Raw genomic sequence first — 27523 nt, 5'->3', positions numbered from 1 at the left:
AACGACACGACAGCCCGCGACACAGGAGAAAGCGAGGACGAATTCGGCGATCGCCTTCTGACCAACGATTGGTATGTGTTTGTTTGGCATTAAAGGAAACTAACAACTATGAACTAGGTTTACAGCATATGAAATACATTTGGCAACAACATGCACTTTGAGAGTGCAGACAGCCCAATATTCATCAATTAATATATTCTGTAGACATACCCTCATCCGCGCTCTTTTCCTGAAAGCTGATCTGTCCAGTTTTGGAGTTGATGTCAGCAGGCCAGGGAAGCTAGGGTCATTAGGGGGTTTAGCTCGCTCGTCTGCGGGAACAAACTGCCGCCATTGCTTGCCGTGCTACCGAGGTCCTTTGTCCCTGAATTGCTCACACACTCCGGCAGATTCAATGAGGGTCTAGCGGCAGATTTCTTTGACTTTATAGTTGGAAATGCATCTGCTTTGAGTGTCGCAGGATATCCACACATTCTTGCCATCTCTGTCGTAGCATAGCTTTCGTCGGTAAAGTGTGCGGAACAAACGTCCAAGTTCTTGCCACTTTCGCATCTTTGGGCCACTGGTGCAACTTGAATCCGTCCCTGTTCGTGTTGTTACACCCTTCGACAACACACCGACGATGCATGATGTCTCCAAGGTACGGAAAACAGTCGAACGGAAAATAACAGAGCTGATTTGACTCTGTGTTTGAGAAAATGGCGGATTGCTTCCTGAGAGCGAATATTAGAAAGGCGTTTAATTCGCCAAAATTCACCCATTTAGAGTTTGGAAATCGGTTAAAAAAATATATGGTCTTTTTTCTGCAACATCAAGGTATATATTGACGCTTACATAGGTCTGGTGATAATGTTCCCCTTTAAGAAAGGTCAGGTGATAATGTAGTCATCTTAGCGGCGTCAGCTCATCCTTGTGTCAAAACCGTGGTCTCTACATCCACACCGTGTGTTTACACTCCACTGGCTGGCAATAGACGTGTGTTTACGCTGAAAGGAATTGTCTCTCCTCCTTACCCCCATTCATTCACCATGCTAACAACCTTCTTGTCTGCAGCTGTTTAGGCCTTCAAAACAGAACGGGGTGGGGGTAACTTTTTGGAGCTGAACTTGTTTCAACCCGAGGCTTTCTGTTTGGAAGAACTTGACGAAAAGAATGGAAATCCTTTAAGTGGTTAGTGTGGACCTGCTCACATGTGGCACTCATCTGTAGGGTGTTTTTAAGCTTTGTTTATTCCTGTTAAAGCTTTGATCAACAAGTGTTGAGTTAACTGGCTCATACTGTTTGTATATGGCTTTATCTTATCTAAAGGCTCTCATGTAGGAATTTGCTCGGGTGTTCAAGTTAAGATTTTAATGCATACGTGTTGCCTTTGCAGAATTTATTAAAGTTTATGTAGTATGGGATATATAATGAATCAGCACCTCCAAGTCCGAGTCCATGGTTCTCGCCCGGAAAAGGGTGGAGTGCCATCTCCGGGTTGGGGAGGAGACCCTGCACCAAGTGGAGGAGTTCAAGTACCTCGGAGTCTTGTTCACGAGTGAGGGAAGAGTGGATCGTGAGAGGCGGATCGGTGCGGTGTGTTCAGTAATGCGGACGCTGTATCGATCCATTGTGGTGAAGAAGGAGCTGAGCCGGAAGGCAAAGCTCTCAATTTACCGATCGATCTACGTTCCCATCCTCACCTATGGTCATGAGCTTTGGGTTATGACCGAAAGGACAAGATCACGGGTACAAGCGGACGAAATGAGTTTCCTCCACCGGGTGGCGGGTCTCTCCCTTAGAGATAGGGTGAGAAGCTCTGCCATCCGGGGGGAGCTCAAAGTAAAGCTGGTGCTCCTCCACATGGAGAGGAGCCAGATGAGGTGGTTCGGGCATCTGGTCAGGATGCAACCCAAATGCCTCCCTAGGGAGGTGTTTAGGGCACGTCCGACTGGTAGGAGGCCACGGGGAAGACCCAGGACACGCCTCGGGATCCCCTGGGAGGAGCTGGACGAAGTGGCTGGGGAGAGGAAAGTCTGGGCTTCCATGCTTAGGTTGCTGCCCCCACGACCCGACCTCGGATAAGCGGAAAAAGATGGATGATGGATGGATATACAATTATTATTATTATTATTTTTTTGGACTTGGGACTTCCCGCGGGCCGTATTTTGGAGACCCCTGAGCTAAATGTAGTGCAAAGAGCGGTATAGCTCGGTTGGTAGAGTGGCCGTGCCATCAACCTGAGGGTTGCAGGTTTCGATCCCCGCTTCCGCCATCCTAGTCACTGCCGTTGTGTCCTTGGGCAAGACACTTTACCCACCTGCTCCCAGTGCCACCTACACTGGTTTAAAATGTATCTTAGATATTGGGTTTTCACTATGTAAAGCGCTTTGAGTCACTAGAGAAAAGCGCTATATAAATATAATTCACTTCACTTCACAAAAAACATCATCATCATCATCATCGGCGGTCACTCGAACGAGTATGACGATCCTCCTGGTAGGGGTGTATCCCTTTATGGAGGATGCCTGTGCGTGACTTAGTTTAACGTGGGGAGACTGGTGCACAGACAGTCAACACACGATCTGTGACAGAAATCGGGTCAGGGTCCAGTGGCATGGAGTCCAAGACGACTGGGGACCCTTTTCTGCTGCAGCCTTCTTCTGCTATCGCAGCCGTTGTGGTAGTTCTTAAAACTACCGTCTTCCGCCTGCTCCGCCGTTGAGAACATAAAACAGCGAACATAGATGACAGATCTCTATAAAGAAATTATCTCACAAAATCCTTTACCAAGCAAACAATCAAAACAGGAAACAGTCATGTGATGTAACAAGATAAAAGCACAGAACAGGATATAATGGCAGAAACAACCAAAATTCCAAACTGTCATGATGGAAGTGACTGCACTGTGTTTAAAAAGTAAAACACCGTGCTGTTCTAAGTAATTGTAGCCTTGTTCACAGGGATTGCAGAGAGACATACAAGAACCACCGCAACGACACACACAACCTATATTGTACATTTAGAATATTGTATGTTATTATTAGTTGTATGTTTAAGATTGATTTAATTTTTTTATTTCATTTGGATATCATACAATATAGTGACTATGGGCATATTTTAGACATAGCTGCAAATTAATCATTAAAAATGTGATTGATCTGAATCATAATGATACTAATTTGACAGCCCTGGTTAAAACACATCACATGGAGAGGACACATGAAGCATATAGCAGTAATACACATACAGCAGTGAAAAAAATCTACAGAAGAGGCTGGGCTTGTGAAGGTGAAAATGGCCCTTGAGACAGGAAAGAGGGAACACTTATTATAGGCAACTGGGGGATGTAAAAAGAGGACATAATGGATAGACCATAGGTGATGTTATGAAGGAGTGCCAAGGAGAAGAGGGTTTGGGGGACAGTCTTCTACTGTTTTTACAAGTACCTGTGAAAACCCACAGGGGAGAGTTCACACCTACAGTTAATAAACACATCTCACAGGAAATGTTGCAATTTTGCGACGAAAACATAGTGTGTGTCTGCATGCAGCAATTCCTTTTCTGTTGTAAGCATTATATGCTGCCCTCGTCCTAGTTTTTAGCTCACACTTTTTATGGTCAGCTAGTAATAGTGATTTAGCAAAGTTTAGCTACTAACATTACCTATCATTAAATGTATAGCCTATCGCAACAACCACATGCCTGCAAATTACTTATGCACCAAATATTTAGCTTAAAATGGCCAAAATGGCATCTGCAAAACGTGCAATGTGGAAATATCGGAAGTGGGATTTCCTGCCAAGACATTCCCCACCTTGGGTTTAATCACCTGAAATCCAAACATTCCAATCGCCATTCTGAATATTTGAACAACACCTCACAGAAAAGTAAAATACCCATGAGCGTATTGACTCAAATTTGGCCTGTACATCAATATTTTTGTTTTATATTCTTGTATTACCGGTGATAAATAAATATGTTCAGTATTTTACGATAGTTTTATTCTACGAGGGATAAATATTTTAGTGCAATTGCAACACCTTGGGGGCGGCACGGTGGAACAGGGGTTAGTGCATGTGCCTCACAATACAAAGGTCCTGAGTAGTCTTGAGTTCAATCCTGGGCTCGGGATCTTTCTCTGTGGAGTTTGCATGTTCTCCCCGTGACTGCGTGGGTTCCCTCCGGGTACTCCGGCTTCCTCCCACCTCCAAAGACATGCACCTGGGGATAGGTTGATTGGCAACACTAAATTGGCCCTAGTGTGTGAATGTGAGTGTGAATGTTGTCTGTCTATCTGTGTTGGCCCTGCGATGAGGTCGTGACTTGTCCAGGGTGTAAACCACCTTCCTCCCATGTGCAGCTGAGATAGGCTCCAGTACCCCCCGCCACCCCAAAAGGGACAAGTGATGGACAATGGATGGATGGATGGGCAACACCTTGGTTTTAGTGAGGCTCGTACACAAATAGCCATAAATGCAATGGTAAAAATAATTGGCATATTATATACCTTGGTTTTTTGTTTTCAGTTTCAGCCAAGAATTTATATTTGGTTGCATCCCTACTTCAAAATGTTGTGTGCACGCGCTCCCTTTGGATTTGTGTGGATGAGGCTGCGGTAAGTGATAAGGCTGAACAGCAGACTAATTCATCTGACCACAAGTAATTTTTATTCAATATAATTATTAAATAGACACTTCAAAATAGACACTTTAAAATATATATACAGTGCAGGCCAAAAGTTTGGACACACCTTCTCATTCAATGCGTTTTCTTTATTTTCATGACTATTTACATTGTAGATTGTCACTGAAGGCATCAAAACTAGAAATGAACACATGTGGAGTTATGTACTTAACAAAAAAAGGTGAAATAACTGAAAACATGTTTTATATTCTAGTTTCTTCAAAATAGCCACCCTTTGCTCTGATTACTGCTTTGCACACTTCTGGCATTCTCTCGATGAGCTTCAAGAGGGAGTCACCTGAAATGGTTTTCACTTCACAGGTGTCATAGATGTGATGCCTTCAGTGACAATCTACAATGTAAATAGTCATGAAAATAAAGAAAACACATTGAAATGAGAAGGTGTGTCCAAACGTTTGGCCTGTAATGTATGTTTTGTTAAACCACTTATGATAACACAAGGTAGTTGGAGGTGTTATTGTTATATTTTAGGGTTTATAAAATTTTACTTTGAGCAAGTTGCAAACAGACCCTCAGGAGAAGGAATAAATTATTACCTTCTATTAAAAATAAAATAAAAATGAGTTTATTAATATCTGTATACCCCATGTAAAAGGCATATCAAAAATGTGTTTTCTAAATATTTCTATTTCAAAATAAAAAGAAGGAAGAATAACTCCTGACCCACCTTGTTGCACTTGTTGTGCTTCTTTACAAAGCAATTCTCGCCCGGCATGCATAACCTCGAGAGAACCAGCGTCTCCTGCAGTGGACATTTGTGGGAGATTTTAACGAAATGTGTAACTCTGACAAAAGAAAATAACCAAAAATTGGCTTGGGAGGATTTTAGAGCATTTGTAGGTAGTTTTTGCAAGCCTCATTCGTATTAGTGACAATCCATTGAAATATTACAGCACCATTGCATTATTGTATTAACTGTGTGTGGGGATTACCCGGTACTATCTAGGGCTGCAACTACCGACTTTTTTGATAGTTGAATAGTCAACAAATATCTTAACGATTATCGGATAATAAAGCGTACACATTTAATGGCTCTAATTTTTTTAAGTTTTTTAGGCAAATGCTTACTAACATTAAAGATGACTCATTCATTCATAAATATTTATTTATACTGTAACTGTGCTCCACATTCAGCTGTTACAAAATTTTTAATAACTAATAAAATGTTGTCCATTTAAGAGAAAGGAAACACAAAGTGCTAAAAAAAAACCAATTAAACGTGTTCATGTATTAAAAAAATTGTTAAAATAGCAGTTATGAAAACAAACAAAACACAAAAAGAAAAGCATTTTGTGATGTTTAAAAAGCTGCACACTGATATATAGACGATATGATTAACTCTTGTCAGTTTAGCACTCTAATAGACTCAATGTGTAGAATTCCATATTTGATTAATTCTTAAAATGTTGGCTATTTAGTATGTTTAAACTTATTTGTTTAAGTGCCTTTTTTTACCACATTGCAAATTGACGCTGCATTAAAACATACTTTAATTGATGTAGACAAAGTCTTAATGATAGTTAGTTCATTTTCACACAATTTCGTCTCCCTCTTGTTCGCAGATGAACTGCCCTAAAAACAAGGTCCGCTTTGCAAAATGAGCAAGGTATTCATGTTTTTAACAAGAATAAGAGGACATATCCTCACACATTACATGTTATAACTGACATGACACGAGTGATGACATCACGACTATTGTCGACCAATATAATTGTCGGCAACAAATTTTATTGTGGACATTTGCAGGGCTCGAATTTAACCACGGCAACCGCAGCATTTGCCGTAACGCCCTAAAGAATTGACCAATATTTGCGGCAACACCTTGACTTTTTACTTGTTAATGGACAAGGGATATATTGATCAACAGCATAATGATTATTAGCGGTTACATTTCAATCAATCAATCAATGTTTATTTATATAGCCCTAAATCACAAGTGTCTCAAAGGGCTGCACAAGCCACAACGACATCCTCGGTACAGAGCCCACATAAGGGCAAGGAAAAACTCACCCCAGTGGGACGTCGATTTCAGACGGTTAGTAATACCGTCTCCTTTATAGATTACCGAAAACCCTAAATTAGGCAAAACGAAGTCAGACACATACGCACTATCGTAGATTGAATTGATAATCATGGCGTTCTATCAACGTTAATCTCGCACCAGTGGTATCCCCTCGGAGTATACTTAATCAACAGCCATACATGTCACACTAAGAGTGGCCGTATAAACAACGCCAACACTGTCATAAACATGTGCCATATACTGAGACCACACTAAACAACAATGACAAACACATTTCGGGAGAATATTTGCACTGCAACACAACATAGCACATTCCCAGAAATCCTTGCAGCACCAACTCTTCCGGGACGCTACAGACATTTTCCCTCACTTCCCTCCATGTGTTTAAGAGTGCACTGCTGTGTTTAGATGGAGACAGGTGTGGACAATATTGGAGACACTTGTCCCCAAACTAAAAGTATACAGCGAAGGAGAAAAACTATATGATGTTGGTTTCATTTTGACAATACAGCGTCCATCAGCTGCTGTGACAGAGTTAATGAGGTGAGGAAACATGCTGTCACTCCTGTTTTTGTTGTTGTTGTTGGCCAAACTGTTGTACTGAACCACAAGGGGGCGTTAGAGAAGAACACATCTTGTTTATTAGACTTTATCGTCATTAGCCAAACTGCTTTGTGTTTTATTTTGATATCAAAAAGTAAACGCCATGTTTTTTTTCATGTCACAAAGGTATTACTTTAAAAACCATTTCACACATCATTTTGTTAATGTTTTATTGTATGTAGTAGGGGTGTAACGATACACAAAAATGTTGGTTCGGTACGTACCTCGGTTCAGAGGTCACGATTCGGTTCATTTTCGGTACAGTAAGAAAACAACAAAATATACATTTTTTGGTTATTTATTTACCAAATTTGTAAACAATGGCTTTATCCTTTTAACATTGGGAACACTATAATAATTCTGCCCACGTTAATCAACATTAAACTGCCTCAAGTTGATGCTCAGATTAAATAGAATGACAAAACTTTTCTTCTACATATAAAAAGTGCAACTTTAAACAGTTTAAAGTCAACTCATCATGCTTAATTTATTACAGCATTTGGGAAGCCGGTAGTTGATTTTTATTATGTAAATGTTATATTTGTATCAACATGTGATAGCAGGGACCCTGCCATTCAAAACTAGGCTGCTCCATTACTAATGATTAATGTAACTATAGCTGAAAAAATATTACATTAGCAATAGGAGAGACTACACGCACACACTCACACACACACACCGCAAATTGAGCTAACGCTACGCTAAAAGCTAATTAGCCTTCACCTCAAGCCAGGACTGCGAGTGAGCTGAGCTGCAGTTTAAGTTTCTAGAAGGTCAACGGGCTCATAGTGATGTTACTAGTAGTTGACTGGGAGGTGTTTATTATCATTTCGGGAGAGTTAGCTGCCTGATGCTCACCTGCTAAACACCTATCTGCTCGGCGCTGAAGCACTGACTACATGCGCTTTCTGAATACGCACTGCTGATTGGCTGTTACCGCTTTGTGTGTACCAATCAGATGGTTCTGTGTGTGGTACAATGCTGGGTGCTGAGACAGAGGCAGAAGGAGCAAAGCAGCTTGTTAAGACTTTAGCTTAGAAACTCGTTCGGTACACCCCCGTACCGAACCGAAAGCCCCGTACCGAAACGGTTCAATACAAAACACGTACCGTTACACCCCTAGTATGTAGTTAATTCCAATACGACATATTTCTGCTCAAACTCTTAATGGATCTGTCCCGATACAGCATGTACATGTACATAACTTAGAAAATAAATAATAACATAAAAAATATGTCCCTCCATCAAAAGGTAAACACAGAGATAAAGGCATCATTAAATGACAAAAAGCTGACAAGTTTATATTAATTAATAATTAATTTAAAAAAAACTGTATATGTATGCATGCATGCTTTGGAGCCCCTGCCTGGAAATAAAATAATGTTTGCCTTGGTGCCCTTCTAACTTGCCTTGGTGCCCCAAAATATAAGCCCTCCTTTAAAGGGGAACATTATCACAATTTCAGAAGGGTTAAAACCATTAAAAATCAGTTCCCAGTGGCTTATTTTATTTTTCGAAGTTTTTTTCAAAATTTTACCCCTCACGCAATATCCCTAAAAAAAGCTTCAAAGTGCCTGATTTTAACCATCGTTATATACACACCCGTCCATTTTCCTGTGACGTCACATAGTGATGCCAATACAAACAAACATGGCGCATAGAACAGCAAGGTATAGCGACATTAGCTCGGATTCAGACTCTGATTTCAGCGGTTTAAGCGATTCAACAGATTACGCATGTATTGAAACGGATGGTTGTAGTGTGGAGGCAGGTAGCGAAAACGAAATTGAAGAAGAAACTGAAGCTATTGAGCCATATCGGTTTGAACCGTATGCAAGCGAAACCGACGAAAACGACACAACAGCCAGCGACACGGGAGAAAGCGAGGACGAATACGGCGATTGCCTTCTAACCAACGATTGGTATGTGTTTGTTTGGCATTAAAGGAACTATGAAGTAGGTTTACAGCATATGAAATACATTTGGCAACAACATGCACTTTGAGAGTGCAGACAGCCCAGTTTTCATCAATTAATATATTCTGTAGACATACCCTCATCCGCTCTCTTTTCCTGAAAGCTGATCTGTCCTGTCCAGTTGGAAATGCATCTGCTTTGAGTGTCGCAGGATATCCACACATTCTTGCCATCTCTGTCGTAGCTTGCCACTTTCGCATCTTTGGGCCACTGGTGCAACTTGAATCCGTCCCTGTTCGTGTTGTTACACCCTCCGACAACACACCGACGAGGCATGATGTCTCCAAGGTACGGAAAACAGTCGAAAAAACGGAAAATAACAGAGCTGATTTGACTCGGTGTTTGTAATGTGTTTGAGAAAATGGCGGATTGCTTCCCGATGTGACGTCACGTTGTGACGTCATCGCTCCGGGAGCAAATAATAGAAAGGCGTTTAATTCGCCAAAATTCACCCATTTAGAGTTCGGAAATCGGTTAAAAAAATATATGGTCTTTTTTCTGCAACATCAAGGTATATATTGACGCTTACATAGGTCTGGTGATAATGTTCCCCTTTAAGGCATCATTTGCCTAGACCTTAAAAAGTTAAAATTCGAGGCCTGCATTTGGTGACTAATCGTTGCAGCCCTAATACCACCTCAACTATGAAAAAAGCCTGCTGCTTATAAACACTGAGTATTCCACATTATATTTTGTTCACACGCATGGCAATATAATGGCATTTCTTGAATTAACACTGCTGTAACTCACAAGCATCTGCTAACGACATTTAGGAATCTGAAGTCATTAACAGAGTCGGTGCATGCTGCTCACAGATGTGGATCCCATCCACATTCCAGGAAACAATGTCCAGGAAGTGTGATGACAAAAGTCTTACTTCCAATACTGGATGACCATCTTGAGACATTAATTAGACGGTACCCCCTAAAACAAGAGACACATGGATGGAATGTGATCATGTATTGTATTATTGTAATATTATTGTGTATGTATTATGCAACATCAATGCATCTGTGTAGTATGAACTCCCTCTTATTTAACAACCAGTGGCATTTGTAATTTTTGGCTTTCCTTTGTTTCCAACGGATAATGGATCGCAGTTCGTAGAGTTATTTTAATGAAAACCTCGCTGAGTACAACAGAGTACGGTACTGAGCGGTTGAGTTTAAGTGGGACTTTGATTGATGCCTGAGCTGAAAAGTCCCGTTGGCGCTGGTTGCCAGCACTTTGATCAGCTAAGCCATGAAATACAGAAGCCTGCCATGTGTTGACCAGCACCTTCAGCTCTTTAGGATTAATAGTTTACAGGCCCTCGAAAGATCTGAGCAAGGACATTTTGCTTGAATGACTTCATGAACCACAGGCAGATTATAGATCAATTATGGAAAACCTGGTACCTGGGTCGTAAATGTGACGGCGTGTAGTTAATGACGCAGTAAGTTAGCTGTTGAGACATTTCTCAGAGTTGATCGTTCCACTCATCTTTTCATTGACATTCATATCCCTACAGTGACCCCCCATGGCTGTAATATGTTACTGTCCCATTTTGGGTTTTCAGGCATCTTTTTCTTGCTTGCACAGATGTCATACTGTCTTGCCTGAGCCACACATTGCGTCTTTCTAGTCTCAGTATTTTGTACAGAATTTGGTTGTGTGTTTTGTATTATCTGGGTTGGTTTCGATGGTTTGTTAGAAGTATTGTGTTTATTTTTGTGTTAATAATGAACCAGTCAGCCATTGTTTTCCAAGCGCGCCTGACCAATCTGTTTCCTGTTAGCTCCCATGTCCTACCCACCTGTGTCTCTTTGTTGCTACAATTTTCAGTATCAAAGGTTTTGTCTTTGTTCTTGTGCATGATTTGTGCTTGCATACCAGCGCTTAACAGCAGTTTCCCATCTGATGCAGTAGATAGATAGATAGATAGATAGATAGATAGATAGATAGATAGATAGATAGATGGATAGATAGTACTTTATTGATTCCTTCAGGAGAGTTCCCTCAGGAAAATTTGAAATCCAGCAGCAGTGTACAGAATTGAGATCGAATTTAAAAAGTAAATAATGGTATGAATAAATAATAATTACAATAGGTACAGTAAGTACAATAGCTGTCAATTAGTGTGTTGTGCTCTGTATTATTTATACCAGTTATTTTAAACCATTGTGCCGTGAGATATTGTCTGGTGTGTCGTGGGAAATTATGCAACTTCACCTAATTGGTCCAAAAAATATTTTTTGCAAATCAATAATCGTAATAATGTGCCGTTGTGTAGTGCTTGTGCCGTGTAGAGCTTGGCAGGGTAATCTTGTAATACTCCATATCAGTAGGTGGCAGCAGGTAGTTAATTGCTTTGTAAAAGTCGGAACGTGTCAAGGAGGGTTTGTCGTGATCCCAATATGCAGAGCACAGCGGGAGACAGCGTGCAGGTAAAAAGGTATGTAACGCTTAAACCAAAAATTAACAAAAGGCAAGTCCCGCTAGGAAAAGGTACTGAAGCATAGGGATGGCTATGTAAAACAATAATAAAACTAAACTGGCTACAAAGTAAGGCTGGGCGATATGGCCTTTTTTTAATATCGCGATATTTTAAGACCATATCGCGATACACGATATATATCTCAATATTTTGCCTCAGCCTTGAATGAACACTTGATGCATATAATCACAGCAGTATGATGATTTGATATGATGTGTTTACATTAAAACATTCTTCGAGGATGTCGTTGTGGCTTGTGCAGCCCTTTGAGACACTTGTGATTTAGGGCTATATAAATAAAGATTGATTGATTGATTCTTCATACTGCATTAATATATGCTACTCTCATGCAGAGAAAGAAATCACAACTAAAAAAAATCACTATTTTTTTCATACGGTGTTGATCTGGAAATGTTTGCCTCTGCATTTTGATGGTGTGGCCGTGTGGCACCGAACGGAGATGTTGACGTGCGGAGTAAGCACTGTTCATTCTCTAGCAGGTGACTTTTCAAATGATGCTACATATTAGCAGTAATGCTACTTTTTATAGCAACGCTTTCGCCCCACACTTGACAAATTACGGTTGTCTGTTCGATATATTCCCACTTGAAGCCAAACCACCGCCAGACTTTAATTATTAATTAATTATTCCTTCATTTGTTACCAGATTCGCACCTTCTTTCACTCGTATTACCGCTAGCATCACAGCTAACGTTAGCCATGCTGCTACCTCTCTGCTGCGCGAGGGCGTATACATATGTGACGTATGACGTGACAGTATGTGACGTGTGTAAGAAGCTGCGCTTGCTGTCTGTGAGAAGGAGGGACAGGAAAGAGCAAGGGGAGCCTGGAGTGTAATGCCCGCAGCTAAAAGCAACTGCGTGAGAACGTATACTCGAATATCACGATATAGTAATTTTCTATATCGCACAGAGACAAACCCGCGATATATCACGCATATTGATATATCGCCCAGCCCTACTACAAAGTCAACAAAAACAGAATGCTGGACGACAGCAAAAACTTACAGCGTGTGGAGCAATGACGGCGTCCACAAAGTACAATCAACAATGTCCCCACAAAGAAGGATAGCGTACGCACAACTTAAATAGTCTTGAATGCGAAAACAAAGCAGGTGTGGGCAATAGCACTCAAAGGAAGGCGTGAAGCTGCTACAGGAGAACGCCAACAAAACAGGAAGGGTCACCAAAATAACAGCGCAAGACAGGAACTAAAGGACTACACACAGGAAACAACAACAAACTAAAAATGAGAGAAAGGTTTTTGATTGACCTTTTCTGCTGGTGGTGTGCCTCTGTATTTTTTTTAATGAAAAAAATGTGCCTTGGCTCAAAAACACTGATTTATAGTATTTACAATACATAGACTGCACACTTGCCCAGGTATAGCTGCATAGTTTGTTATTGACCTTCAGGGAAATTTTAATTTAACAAATATCTGTCTTTGTAGTTCGCTATATTGCAACATTTTCCTCCTCATGTTGAATACTATATTACAGTGCAATCTTCACCCCTGCCAAGTTGTTGTGACAGCGGAAAATAAAATCAAGCATTAGTACGAGTATTTGATCCTACACTTGTATTATACAGTATATAATTACATGTTGATAGTAACATACATATATACATTCATAGGTTGTGTTCTAAATGCTTATAGTTTTATGATCAATAGACGCATCGAAAATGATGAGCAATTAGTTGCTAAGTCCCACCCATGCCCCCTACAAAAATGTTTTGGTTGATAGTGGTCATATTTTCTAAACAAAGTTGCTAAAATTTTATGTCAATGTTCTTGTCAGACACATAAATGTGTGCGCCAATTTGTGTGGTGATATAGCAAACACAGTTACAGAGCTGTGTGAGAAATTTCAAGTCAGTCTGATCTATTCCGTCAAATTTTGGTGTGAATAACAGCGCCACCATGTGGTGTATTTCTTTGTAAAAAAATAAATAAATAAAAAATGACAGCACCGGCAACGCATGTTTTAAGCCTTTTGTGCGCAATGTAAAATAGTTATAGAAGCTTAATTATAAATATATAGAATCAGAATCCTTTTATTGACATTGTCAGTGAGGGTTCACAAACTAGGATTTTTTTTTCGGTGCAATGGTGCTTAGCAAAACTAAGATAACCAAAAAAAAAAGAATTAAGAATAAAATAAGAATAGGAGTACAGTAAAATTAAATTAATGCCCTGAGGTGTCCTAATTGTTTCACACCAGATTACACTGTACAGATTATTTGTTGTCATATAGCCTCAGCATGTCAACTATGCTGTCCAAAAATAAATGTGTATTAGTACATACACACTGTATATCGCAGTAAATGTATTTAGCTTTTTAAAATGTGAAAAAAGCAACACATTCATACCCCTGTGACCTTCTCACCTTGTCACTATTATAAGAAAAAGTTGTCAGCAATTAAGCTTTTGAAACTGTTAAACATCTCAAGGTCTTTGCCTCTTTAGTCAGCTCAAGGACTTGCCTTCTGGCATATTTCTAGCAGAACTCCATATAATGAGCAGAGCTACTTCTTGCATTATTATATCAAGAGAAAGAAATTGCTTCAGTGCCACATTGAGTTGAGCTCTCCTGAAGTCACCTCCTGGGCAGTGACACCAGACAGACATCCCTCAGGGGGAAAATTGATGTCTTTCAGTGAGCTGAACTGTGAACAGATCTTGTGATGCTGCAGAAACTTTTTTTTTTTTAAAGGTTGCTTTGATGGGCACCCTGTGAAAACGTCCACATCGGGCTCTACTCCAGCCTTTTTTTTTTTTTTTACGTTTTTATGGATTTCAATTCACATTCTGCCTGAAATGCTGAATAAACTGCCATCACTTCTTCAGAGAATCACACTTAGAATGTGTCTCAGGTTGCAATTGGTTTGAGGAAAAATTAAATACATATTAGTGTTGTCCCGATACCAAAATATTGCGATACTTTTCTGTAGTTTTCTAAATGAAGGGGACCACAAAAAAAATTGCGTTATTGGCTTTATTTTAACAAAAAATCTCAAGGTACATTAAACATATGTTTCTTACTGCAATTTAGTCCTTAAAGGGGAACATTATCACCAGACCTATGTAAGCGTCAATATATACCTTGATGTTGCAGAAAAAAGACCATATATTTTTTAACCGATTTCCGAAGTCTAAATGGGTGAATTTTGGCGAATTAAACGCCTTTCTAATATTCGCTCTCGAAGCGATGACGTCACGTTGTGACGTCACATCGGGAAGCAATCCGCCATTTTCTCAAACACCGAGTCAAATCAGCTCTGTTATTTTCCGTTTTTTCGACTGTTTTCGTACCTTGGAGACATCATGCCTCGTCGGTGTGTTGTCGGAGGGTGTAACAACACGAACAGGGACGGGTTCAAGTTGCACCAGTGGCCCAAAGATGCGAAAGTGGCAAGAAATTGGACGTTTGTTCCGCACACTTTACCGACGAAAGCTATGCTACGACAGAGATGGCAAGAATGTGTGGATATCCTGCGACACTCAAAGCAGATGCATTTCCAACTATAAAGTCAAAGAAATCTGCCGCCAGACCCCCATTGAATCTGCCGGAGTGTGTGAGCAATTCAGGGACAAAGGACCTCGGTAGCACGGCAAGCAATGGCGGCAGTTTGTTCCCTCAGACGAGCGAGCTAAACCCCCTGGATGTCTTGGCTCACACCGTCCCTTATGCTACCGAAGATGATCAAGAGAAGAATATCGACCCTAGCTTCCCTGGCCTGCTGACATCAACTCCAAAACTGGACAGATCAGCTTTCAGGAAAAGAGCGCAGATGAGGGTATGTCTACAGAATATATTAATTGATGAAAATTGGGCTGTCTGCACTCTCAAAGTGCATGTTGTTGCCAAATGTATTTCATATGCTGTAAACCTAGTTCATAGTTGTTAGTTTCCTTTAATGCCAAACAAACACATACCAATCGTTGGTTAGAAGGCGATCGCGGAATTCGTCCTCGCTTTCTCCCGTGTCGCTGGCTGTCGTGTCGTTTTCGTCGGTTTCGCTTGCATACGGTTCAAACCGATATGGCTCAATAGCTTCAGTTTCTTCTTCAATTTCGTTTTCGCTACCTGCCTCCACACTACAACCATCCGTTTCAATACATTCGTAATCTGTTGAATCGCTTAAACCGCTGAAATCCGAGCTAATGTCGCTGTAGCTTGCTGTTCTTTCCGCCATGTTTGTTTGTGTTGGCATCACTATGTGACGTCACAGGAAAATGGACGGGTGTTTATAAGGATGGTTAAAATCAGGCACTTTAAAGCTTTTTTTAGGGATATTGCGTGATGGGTAAAATTTTGAAAAAAACTTCAAAAAATATAATAAGCCACTGGGAACTGATTTTTAATGGTTTTAACCATTCTGAAATTGTGATAATGTTCCCCTTTAAATAAAATAGTGGGCATACTAGACAACTTGTCTTTTAGTATTAAGTAAACAAACAAAGGCTCCTAATTAGTCTGCTGACATATGCAGTAACATGTTGTGTCATTTATCTACCTATTATTTTGTCAACATTATTAAGGACAAGTGGTAGAAAATTAATTGTTAATCTACTTGTTCATTTACCGTTAATATCTGCTTACTTTCTCTTTCAACATGTTCTATCTACACTTCTGTTAAAATGTAATAATCACTTATTCTTCTGTTGTTTGATACTTTACATTAGTTTTGGATGATACCGCAAATTTGAGTATCAATCCGATACCAAGTAGTTACAGGATCATACATTAGTCATATTCAGAGTTTTATGTGTCCAGGGACATATTTCCTGAGTTTTTAAACATAATATGAATTTTAGAAAAACGAAAGAAGATGTTGTGATGCCAAAAAATATCGACGTAATCATAGTAGTATCGACTAGATATGTGCCTGTACTTGATATCAGTACAGTGGATGTCAGGTGTAGATATGGTGTTTGTTTACATTTTGATGCCGGTGAGCTACGGTGTGTAGTGAAGCATGTTTAGCTATTCCTCGTCCTGCAGTGATAATGATACTTGTAAGAAACATACTTTATTTGTCGCCATGGAGGCGAGGATTAGTGATTTAGAAGTAGCTAAAACACTGCAAACTGCCCATGCCCCTTCAAAGATGTTTTGGTTGATGGTGGTCATATTTTCTCAACAAAGTTGCTAAAATTTTACGCCAATTTGCTTGTCAGCCACATAACTGTGGGCACCAAATTTTGTGGCGAATTAACAAACACTCTAAAGCTACTGTTACAGAGCTGTGTGAGAAATTTCAAGTCAGTTTGACCTATTCAGTCAAATTTTGGTGTGAATAACAGCGCCACCATGTGGTGTATTTCTACAGATTGGTGTCCTATTGTGTTGTGTATTACAAACTCAAAATCCATTAAGCTGCTGCTGTAGCTACGCTAGAAAAAGAGTTCCTCAGTGTTCGCTCTTACAATAACAATATCGCTACAACTTGGTTTATATACAATATACGGAACATAAATGAAGTATTATTGGCGGTTTTTGCATGCATTTTTGAAGGGATTTAGAGGCAGCATGGATTGCCCCCATTGGCTGGCCACCAAGAACAAGAAGATTATTACAAATTAGAATGCCAAACCTTTTGTCTTCTTGTCTCTCATAAGGATTATGAAGGATAGGCAAAATTCCCAAACAAGTTCACCTTTAAGAATTGATGAATTTATATAAAGTCCAGTACGTAGAGCGCTTGCATGCGTGAGATTACATGTGGCTGTTAAACACAAAGCTGAGTCACAATCCCACAGCTGTGAAGTGTGGAAATTGCTTGAGCCAGAGGGGATAATGACAATATGTCTGGCTGTCAGTAGGAAATGAATCATCAATCTCATCCACAAAACACAAAGCACCATGTCTGCAATGCTTATCCTAATGCAACCATAGAAGAATATTGATTAATTGCTTAGTAGAGAGATTAGTTAGGGCTCACCTGCCCAATAAGACATTGCAGTCAATCTGAATTAGTGTCAAGTAGCAAGTGTGAGTTAATAACATTTTTAAGACACACACACCTACAGTAGGTACTTGTCATCCCCTTTGTAATGTCTATTCCATCCTGTGTAATTACAATCAAGGTAAGGAGTCCTTCATAAAGAGTTTTCATGATGAAGAACCTTTTTTTCCTGATTGCCATTGAGTGGTAATTGATAGAGATGTTCAATGACCATAATACTAAAGATTCTGTATGTTTTTCCAGAATTTATATAAACGCTAAACCAGGGGTGCTCACACTTTTTCTGCAGGTGAGCTACTTTTCAATTGATCAAGTCGTGGGGATCTACCTCATTCATATATATAATTTACATTTACTTATTTATGAAATATTTGTTTTTGTTAACAAGTTAAAGGTGTTTAATGATAATGCAAGCATGTTTAACACATATAGTTAATATTGTTAAAAAATTAAAGGTGTTTAATGATAATACAAGCATGTTTAATACATATAGTTAATATTGTTAACAAGTTAAAGGTGTTTAATGATAATACAAGCATGTTCAACACATATAGTTAATATTGTTAATACGTTAAAGGTGTTTAAAGATAATACAAGCATGTTTAACACATATAGTTAATATTGTTAATAAGTTAAAGGTGTTTAAAGATAATACAAGCATGTTTAACACATATAGATTCCTTTCTTTCATGAAGACAAGAATATAAGTTGGTGTATTACCTGATTGTGATGACTTGCATTGATTGGAATCAGACAGTGATGCTGATAATGTCCGCATTTTCGAATGGAGGAGAAAAAAATTCCTCCTTTCTGTCCAATACCACATGAAAGTGGTTGGTTTTTGGCATCTTATTTGTCCAGCTTCCGTACTCCTTTGTATACACTTTACAAGAAATACATTGTCGGCAAACTCCGTAGCTTGCTAGCTTGTGCACGCCAGCTTTCTGAGACTCTTATTTTGTTAGCGCAACTGTGCAGTCGGTCTTGGAGTTTTGACGACAGGTACGGCGCCAGAGTCTGTTGAAATAAAGTGTTTCTCGCCTTCCAGTCGGTAATTTTAATGAGCTGGCAGCAGCCAGCGTCATCTCAGAAGACCCTCGGGTGCTGTGAATGTCAATCAAGTGACGAAAGTGACATCATAGTGAAGATTTATGATCGCTCATTTTTAGGACTATTTTTTTAATGCCTGGCTGGTGATCGACTGACACACCCTCCGAGATCGACCGGTAGCTCGCGATCGACGTAATAAGCACCCCTGCGCTAAACGATTCAATCAAAAACCTTTCTCTCATCTCCTGTTTTCTTGTCCTGATGAGCTCCTCCTGCTCAGTTGGATAAATCAGAATAAAACATTTGTCATTTGTTTTATGTGGGGGGGGCAAGGGAGGCTGATTTGTCACATCTGACTCTGAGGTGGAACGCTGTGATGTGATATTTAATGCTGTCTCATGAGTAACATCACAATATCCCTTCTCTGACACATCTAATTATGTGGTGTCATTTCCCTGGATATGACAATTGTCAGTCTTGTTGCAGACAGACAAGCCAGTACCTGCACCCTTTCAAAAACCAGATATTACACTGTAATCAGAAACAACCCCTTGGAGTCTTGCCAAAGGATCTTTTTAGTTGTTACATTATGTTATTTAGTTCATTTTAGCTCAACACAGTGTAGTTGGGAACAATAAATTAGGGTGCCCTATTTTACAAGATGTTCTTTTTATGATGTTATAACAGTAATGTGTGTCACTAGAGCAGCGGTGTCCAAACTGTAGGCCAATCATTGATGGATTAATTGATTGATTGAGACTTTTATTAGTAGGTTGCACAGTGAAGTACATATTCCGTACAATTGACCACTAAATGGTAACACCCCAATAAGTTTTTCAACTTGTTTAAGTCGGGGTCCACTTAAATTGATTCATGATACGGATATATACTATCATATATACTTTCATCATAATACAGTCATCACACAAGATCATCACATAGAATTATTTACATTATTTACAATCCGGGGTGTGGAGGGGGGGGTTGGGTTTGGTTGTTATCATCAGTCATCAACAATTGAGAACAGAGAAATGGATATTGGAACAGTGTAGGAGTGTAGGTCTGACTTGGTAGGATATGGACAGCAAGTAGTAGGCAGAGAGAGAGAGGGAGGGAGAGAGAGAGAGACAGAGAGACAGACAGACAGACAGACAGACAGAGATCAGGATGCATAAGAAAAAGTATCTGCATTTGATTGTTTACATTTGATTATTAACAATCCGGGGAGGGTGTTGTGGTTATGACGGTCATTTACGTTAAGGAAGTAGTTTGACATGTACTTCGGTATCAGGGAGATGTAGCGGATTTTATAGACTAGGCTCAGTGCAAGTTGTTTTACTCTGTCCTCCACCCTGAGCCAGCCAACTTTGGAGAAGTGGGTAGGAGTGAGGTGGGGTCTTAGCGATTGGACGTACAGCAGCACCGTGAGTGAAGAGTATAGCACCATACCAACTAGGGTTGCCCTACCGGTATCAAAATGTATTTCGATGAAGGGGACCACAAAAAATGGCATTATTGGCTTAAACATACGTTTCTAATTTCAATCAAAGAACATACTAGAAAACTTCATTTTTAGTAGTAAGTAAGCAAACAGGTTGCAAAGGCCCCTAATTTTGCTGTTGACGTATGCAGGAATAGATGAATTGAAACTTTTATTAGTAGATTAGCACAGTACAGTACATATTCCGTACAATTGACCACTAAATGGCAACACCCGAATAAGTTTTCAACTTGTTTAAGTCGGGCTCCACATTAATCAATTCATGGAACAAATATATACTATCAGCATAATACAGTCATCACACAAGTTAATCATCAGAGTATATACATTGAATTATTTACATTATTTACAATCCGGGGGGTGGGATGTGGAGGGGGTTGAGGCGGGGAGGTTAGGTTGGGTTGCTATCAGCATATTTCAGTCATCAACAATTATATCATCTGAGAAATGCACATTGTAACAGTGTAGGTCTCAGTTCGTAGGATATATTGTGTCATTTCTCATTGTATTATTTTGTAGCAAATATGAAGAACAAGCGGTAGAAAATTGATTAATAATCTACTTGTTCATTTACTATTAATATCTGCTTACTTTTTATTTTAACATTTTCTATCTACACTTATGTTGAAATGTAACAAACACTTATTCTTCTGTTGTTTGGATACTTTACATAAGTTTTGGATGATACCACAAACGTGGGTATCGATCCAATACCAAGTAGTTACAGGATCACACATTGGTCATATTTAAAGTCCTCATGTGTCCAGGGATTTATTTCCTGAGTCTATAAGCATAATAAAAAAATCTTGATGTAATTATTGTAGTTTCGACTAGATACAGCTTTTTTACTTGATATCGTTATAATCGATATCTGTGTACACCAGTAGTCACCAACCTTTTTGAGCTTAAGATCTTTGGCCTCAACCAATACGTGTATGTATCTATATATATATATATATATATATATATATATATATATATATATATATATATATATATATATATATATATATAATGTTGATCCATGACTGTGTTTTTATCCGGGTAGCCTCCCTTTTTCTTATTTTTGTCCCTTCAGGCAAAACGTTTTGTTTCTTTGGTTCTTTGGTTGTACCATTATAGCAGTATAATGTTGTGTTCAATTTACCTGGGAAGTGGGAAGTCGGTGCTGAGAATGGTGTCACAGCCGAGTCCAGCTACAATTGTCAATCAACATATTCTTGTCTCACATTAGAACAATATGCAATAATTAACTTTTATTTGGCTTTATGCAGTCAGACTCAAGAGTTTTTGTCTACATCTTAAACTGAAGAAATAACCGATAAAACTATACAGTGTTTATAATGTAATGTAATCATAATACATAATAATAATGCAAGTAACTATTCAAAATTATATAAACTTTTATCTCACATTACTGTACAATTGTTTACTGTTTTACTATTCTGCTCAACAATTCTAATTGGCGAATATGGCTGTCACTCAAATGCCGGTGACGGCAGAGAAAGAAAGAAGAAAACTCCACCTCTTGCGGTTACGTTATTGCAATAAATAAAACCTCGATGACGATTCGATGTCAGTTAATCGTGCAGCCCTAGTGCAATACATTCCAAATGCATTGTTGTGGAACATCTCTGTCTTACTTAAAGGGGAACATTATCACAATTTCAGAATTGTTAAAACCATTAAAAATCAGTTCCCAGTGGCTTATTATATTTTTCGAAGTTTTTTTCAAAATTTTAGCCATCACGCAATATCCCTAAAAAAAGCTTCAAAGTGCCTGATTTTAACCACCCGTCCATTTTCCTGTGACGTCACATAGTGAAGCCAACACAAACAAACATGGCGGAAAAAACAGCAAGCTATAGCGACATTAGCTCGGATTCAGACTCGGATTTCAGCGGTTTAAGCGATTCAACAGATTACGAATGTATTGAAACGGATGGTTGTAGTGTGGAGGCAGGTAGCGAAAACGAAATTGAAGAAGAAACTGAAGCTATTGAGCCATATCGGTTTGAACCGTATGCAAGCGAAACCGACGAAAACGACACGACAGCCAGCGACACGGGAGAAAGCGAGGACGAATTCGGCGATCGCCTTCTAACCAACGATTGGTATGTGTTTGTTTGGCATTAAAGGAAACTAACAACTATGAACTAGGTTTACAGCATATGAAATACATTTGGCAACAACATGCACCTTGAGAGTGCAGACAGCCCAGTTTTCATCAATTAATATATTCTGGAGACATACCCTCATGTCAGCAGGCCAGGGAAGCTAGGGTCGATATTCTTCTCTTGATCATCTTCGGGACGGTGTGAGCCAAGACATCCAGGGGGGTTTAGCTCGCTCGTCTGCGAGAACAAACTGCCGCCATTGCTTGCCGTGCTAGCGAGGTCCTTTGTCCCTGAATTGCTCACACACTCCGGCAGATTCAATGGGGGTCTGGCAGCAGATTTCTTTGACTTTATCGTTGTAAATGCATCTGCTTTGAGTGTCGCAGGATATCCACACATTCTCGCCATCTCTGTCGTAGCATAGCTTTCGTCGGTAAAGTGTGCGGAACAAACGTCCAATTTCTTGCCACTTTCGCATCTTTGGGCCACTGGTGCAACTTGAATCCGTCCCTGTTCGTGTTGTTACACCCTCCGACAACACACCGACGAGGCATGATGTCTCCAAGGTACGGAAAACAGTCGAAAAAACGGAAAATAACAGAGCTGATTTGACTCAGTGTTTGAGAAAATGGCGGATTGCTTCCCGATGCAACGTCACATTGTGACGTCATCACTCCGAGAGCGAATATTAGAAAGGCGTTTATTTCGCCAAAATTCACCCATTTAGAGTTCGGAAATCGGTTAAAAAAATATATGGTCTTTTTTCTGCAACATCAAGGTATATATTGACGCTCACATAGGTCTGGTGATAATGTTCCCCTTTAAAATTGTTGAAAATATTACATAAGACCTTTCAATGGGAATGCAATAAAGTATATACCAGAACTAAATTGTGTTTATCCTCCTGTCTTTCCATAGGACAATATATCCTAAAACCACCTCTAAAAAAGTATGAGATATGTTTGTTATTCTGCGCCTGCATCCTTTGTTGGTCATTGCATAAACTAAATCTGAACTTAAAACATGTGGTTTAGATTATTCCAATTGTACACCCTGATGATGTTCCTTGGTGGAATACAGTCAGACTGTGTATGGTAGAGGTTTTTTTTTTACCTCCCCTTCTATGTAGTCTCACTCTAATTGGAGATTCAGTATGTGACTCAAGGGGAATAGGATGTGCACGGCCATCCATGGATGAACGGTTAGGTATAGTTAAGGCTATGGGGATCCTTAACTGTCACATTTATATTGGAAACAGTGTAGCTTTTTGCTATACTATATAATCCTACTGCAAAATGCTTATAAACGCTGACCAACGACATGTATTGCCCTTTTTTCTGACTGGCTACATGGTTAACAAGCAGGATGGCAATAGCTCTCTCTCCGAGAGTGCTCAGAGTATGGAGAGCACTCCTCCTCATTGTGCGTTTCAAGTTGCACATCCATAGATGGCACTGTGCGTCTAACTTCACTTGCTTGAATCCAACACTTTTCATTATGTCCACTCATACGGCGGCTATATTACTTCTTTCGTTATGAACCCCACTGTCTCTGCTCAGCTTCAAGGAGATTGTTGAATGTGATACAGAGGATGCATTTAGGGGGGGTGGGCAGTGACTGCTATTTGTTGTGGTATTAGGAAATAGCTCTCACCGCCCTCCTGCCTTATCTCTGTATTACGTCTTGGGGACGTTCAGGTTTTTTTAAGCCGACTTTTTTTCCCAGCATATTTTTCTCTTTTTTTATTGTTCCTCTTGTGTCTTGACCCGAGATTTTAATGCCTCTTTTCAAAGCTAGTTGCTCAGGAAATGTTTGTTTAATATTTAGTCCAGTGTCCTTCACTATGTTTCCTTTCTGTGTAAACATTCCAAATGTATGCCACCACTCGGTGAATTAACCTTTTCTTTGATGTAATGTATAAATTAAATGTCTGTTTTATACAAACCCCGTTTCCATATGAGTTGGGAAATTGCGTTAGATGTAAATATAAACGGAATACAATGATTTGCAAATCCTTTTCAACCCATATTCAATTGAATGCACTACAAAGACAAGATATTTGATGTTCAAACTCATAAACTTTTTTTTTTTTTTTTGCAAATAATAATCAACTTACAATTTCATGGCTGCAACACATGCCAAAGTAGTTGGGAAAGGGCATGTTCACCACTGTGTTACATGGCCTTTCCTTTTAACAACACTCAGTAAACGTTTAGGAACTGAGGAGACACATTTTTTAAGCTTCTCAGGTGGAATTCTTTCCCATTCTTGCTTGATGTACAGCTTAAGTTGTTCAACAGGCCGGGGGTCTCCGTTGTGGTATTTTAGGCTTCATAATGCGCCACACATTTTCAATGGGAGACAGGTCTGGACTACAGGCAGGCCAGTCTAGTACCCGCACTCTTTTACTATGAAGCCACGTTGATGTAGCACGTAGCTTGGCATTGTCTTGCTGAAATAAGCAGGGGCGTCCATTGTAACGTTGCTTGGATGGCAACATATGTTGCTCCAAAACCTGTATGCACCTTTCAGCATTAATGGCGCCTTCACAGATGTATAAGTTACCCATGTCTTGGGCACTAATACACCCCCATACCATCACAGATGCTGGATTTTGAACTTTGCGCCTATAACAATCCGGATGGTTCTTTTCCTCTTTGGTCCTGAGGACACGACGTCCACAGTTTTCAAAAACAATTTGAAATGTGGACTCGTCAGACCACAGAACACTTTAACACTTTGTATCAGTCCATCTTAGATGAGCTCAGGCCCAGCGAAGCCGACGGCGTGTCTGGGTGTTGTTGATAAACGGTTTTCGCTTTGCATAGAAGAGTTTTAACTTGCACTTACAGATGTAGCGACCAACTGTAGTTACTGACAGTGGGTTTCTGAAGTGTTCCTGAGCCCATGTGGTGATATCCTTTACACACTGATGTCACTTGTTGATGCAGTACAGCCTGAGGGATCGAAGGTCACGGGCTTAGCTGCTTACGTGCAGTGATTTCTCCAGATTCTCTGAACCCTTTGATGATATTACAGACCGTAGATGGTGAAATCCCTAAATTCCTTGCAATAGCTGGTTGAGAAAGGTTTTTCTTAAACTGTTCAACAATTTGCTCACGCATTTGTTGACAAAGTGGTGACCCTCGCCCCATCCTTGTTTGTGAATGACTGAGCATTTCATGGAAGCTGCTTTCATACCCAATCATGGCACCCACCTGTTCCCAATTTGCCTGTTCACCTGTGGGATGTTCCAAATAAGTGTTTGATGAGCATTCCTCAACTTTATCAGTATTTATTGCCACCTTTCTCAACTTCTTTGTCACGTGTTGCTGGCATCAAATTCTAAAGTTAATGATTATTTGCAAAAAAAAAATGTTTATCAGTTCGAACATCAAATATCTTGTCTTTGTAGCATATTCAACTGAATATGGGTTGAAAATGATTTGCAAATCATTGTATTCCGTTTATATTTACATCTAACACAATTTCCCGACTCATATGGAAACGGGGTTTGTATAATAGACTGACACAAACATCCATCCATCCATCCATTTTCTACCGCGTGTCCCTTTTGGGATCGCGGGGGGTCCTGGAGCCTAGCTCAGCTGCATTCGGGCGGAAGGCGGGGTACACCCTGGACAAGTCGCCACCTCATCGCAGGGCCAACATAGATAGACAGACAACATACACACTCACATTCACACACTAGGGCCAATTTAGTGTTGCCAATCAACCTATTCCCAGGTGCATGTCTTTGGAGGTGGTAGGAAGCCGGAGTACCCGGACGGAACCCACGCAGTCAGTTTCGAACATGCAAACTCCACACAGAAAGATCCCGAGCCCGGAATTGAACTCACGACTACTCAGGACCTTCGTATTATGAGGCACATGCACTAACCCCTGACACAAACACATCATTTTTAAAAAGGAACAGTTGGTGATAAGGGACGCACTCTATGATTGACTATTGGGATAATAAGTCAATAGATTACTGTATTGACCTGAAAATAAGACCAAATGCTTTCTGGAGTAAAAAAATCCATTGGGTCGAGAGCTTTTAACATGAAAACCACGTCCCCCAACGGGACAAGCGGTAGAAAATGGATGGATGGATAGACAAGCAGGTTGCATCAAATGACTTCTTGCCAAGGTTTTCTTCCTGCTGTCACTGCACACACACACCAGTGATTGATTGATTGATTGAGACTTTTATTAGTAGGTTGCACAGTGAAGTACATATTCCGTACAATTGACCACTAAATGGTAACACCCGAATAAGTTTTTCAACTTGTTTAAGTCGGGGTCCACTTAAATTGATTAATGATACAGATATATACTATCATCATAATACAGTCATCACACAAGATCATCACATAGAATTATTTACATTATTTACAATCCGGGATGTGGAGGGGGACGGGGGGGGGGGGGGGGGTTGGGTTTGGTTGTTATCATCAGTCATCAACAATTGAGAACAGAGAAATGGATATTGTAACAGTGTAGGTCTGACTTGGTAGGATATGGACAGCAAGTAGTGGGCAGAGAGAGAGAGAGAGAGAGAGAGAGAGAGAGAGAGAGAGAGAGAGAGAGAGAGAGAGAGAGAGAGAGAGAGAAAGAAAGAGAGAAAGAGAGAGAGAGACCTGCAGCGATGTAGTCGGGAAACACTGAAACATTTGAAAAATGTTAAGTGTTAAGTTAAGAGTAGTTATGATGATAATTTTCAATCAATGCAGTCATTAACTGTTGAGAAACTAAGAATTATGATATCCTTTTGTATGTGATTTGGATTATTCGATTTTATATATTTTTTTCTCTGATATTGAAAACCTGGTTTATGAGGAAATACATTTCATGAGTTTGTCTTTGTAAATTCCATCCATCCATTTTCTACCGCTTGTCCCTTTTGGGGTTGCGAGGGGTGCTGGAGCCTACCTCAGCTGCATTCGGGCGGAAGGCGGGGTACACATTATTTTACTTAAATCTTCGTAATAGGTATGTAACGATAAACGGTAATAATGATAACCGCGGAAAAAGTTCTGACGGTTAGTTTACCATGAATTGATTAACGTGGACCCCGACTTAAACAAGTTGAAAAACG

At 39.8% G+C, this 27523-nt stretch overlaps 1 protein-coding gene across 3 annotated transcripts in view; it reads left to right on the top strand.

The window, feature by feature from the left end:
- Positions 1 to 27523, top strand: part of LOC133613775 (protein TANC1-like) — a 256853-nt gene that overhangs the window by 81131 nt on the left and 148199 nt on the right. The gene's annotated exons all lie outside the window — the stretch shown is intronic.

The sequence above is a fragment of the Nerophis lumbriciformis genome, linkage group LG13, assembly GCF_033978685.3.
Source record: "Nerophis lumbriciformis linkage group LG13, RoL_Nlum_v2.1, whole genome shotgun sequence".
Taxonomy (NCBI): Eukaryota; Metazoa; Chordata; class Actinopteri; order Syngnathiformes; family Syngnathidae; genus Nerophis; species Nerophis lumbriciformis.
This window is presented reverse-complemented; position numbering and strand designations above follow the sequence as displayed.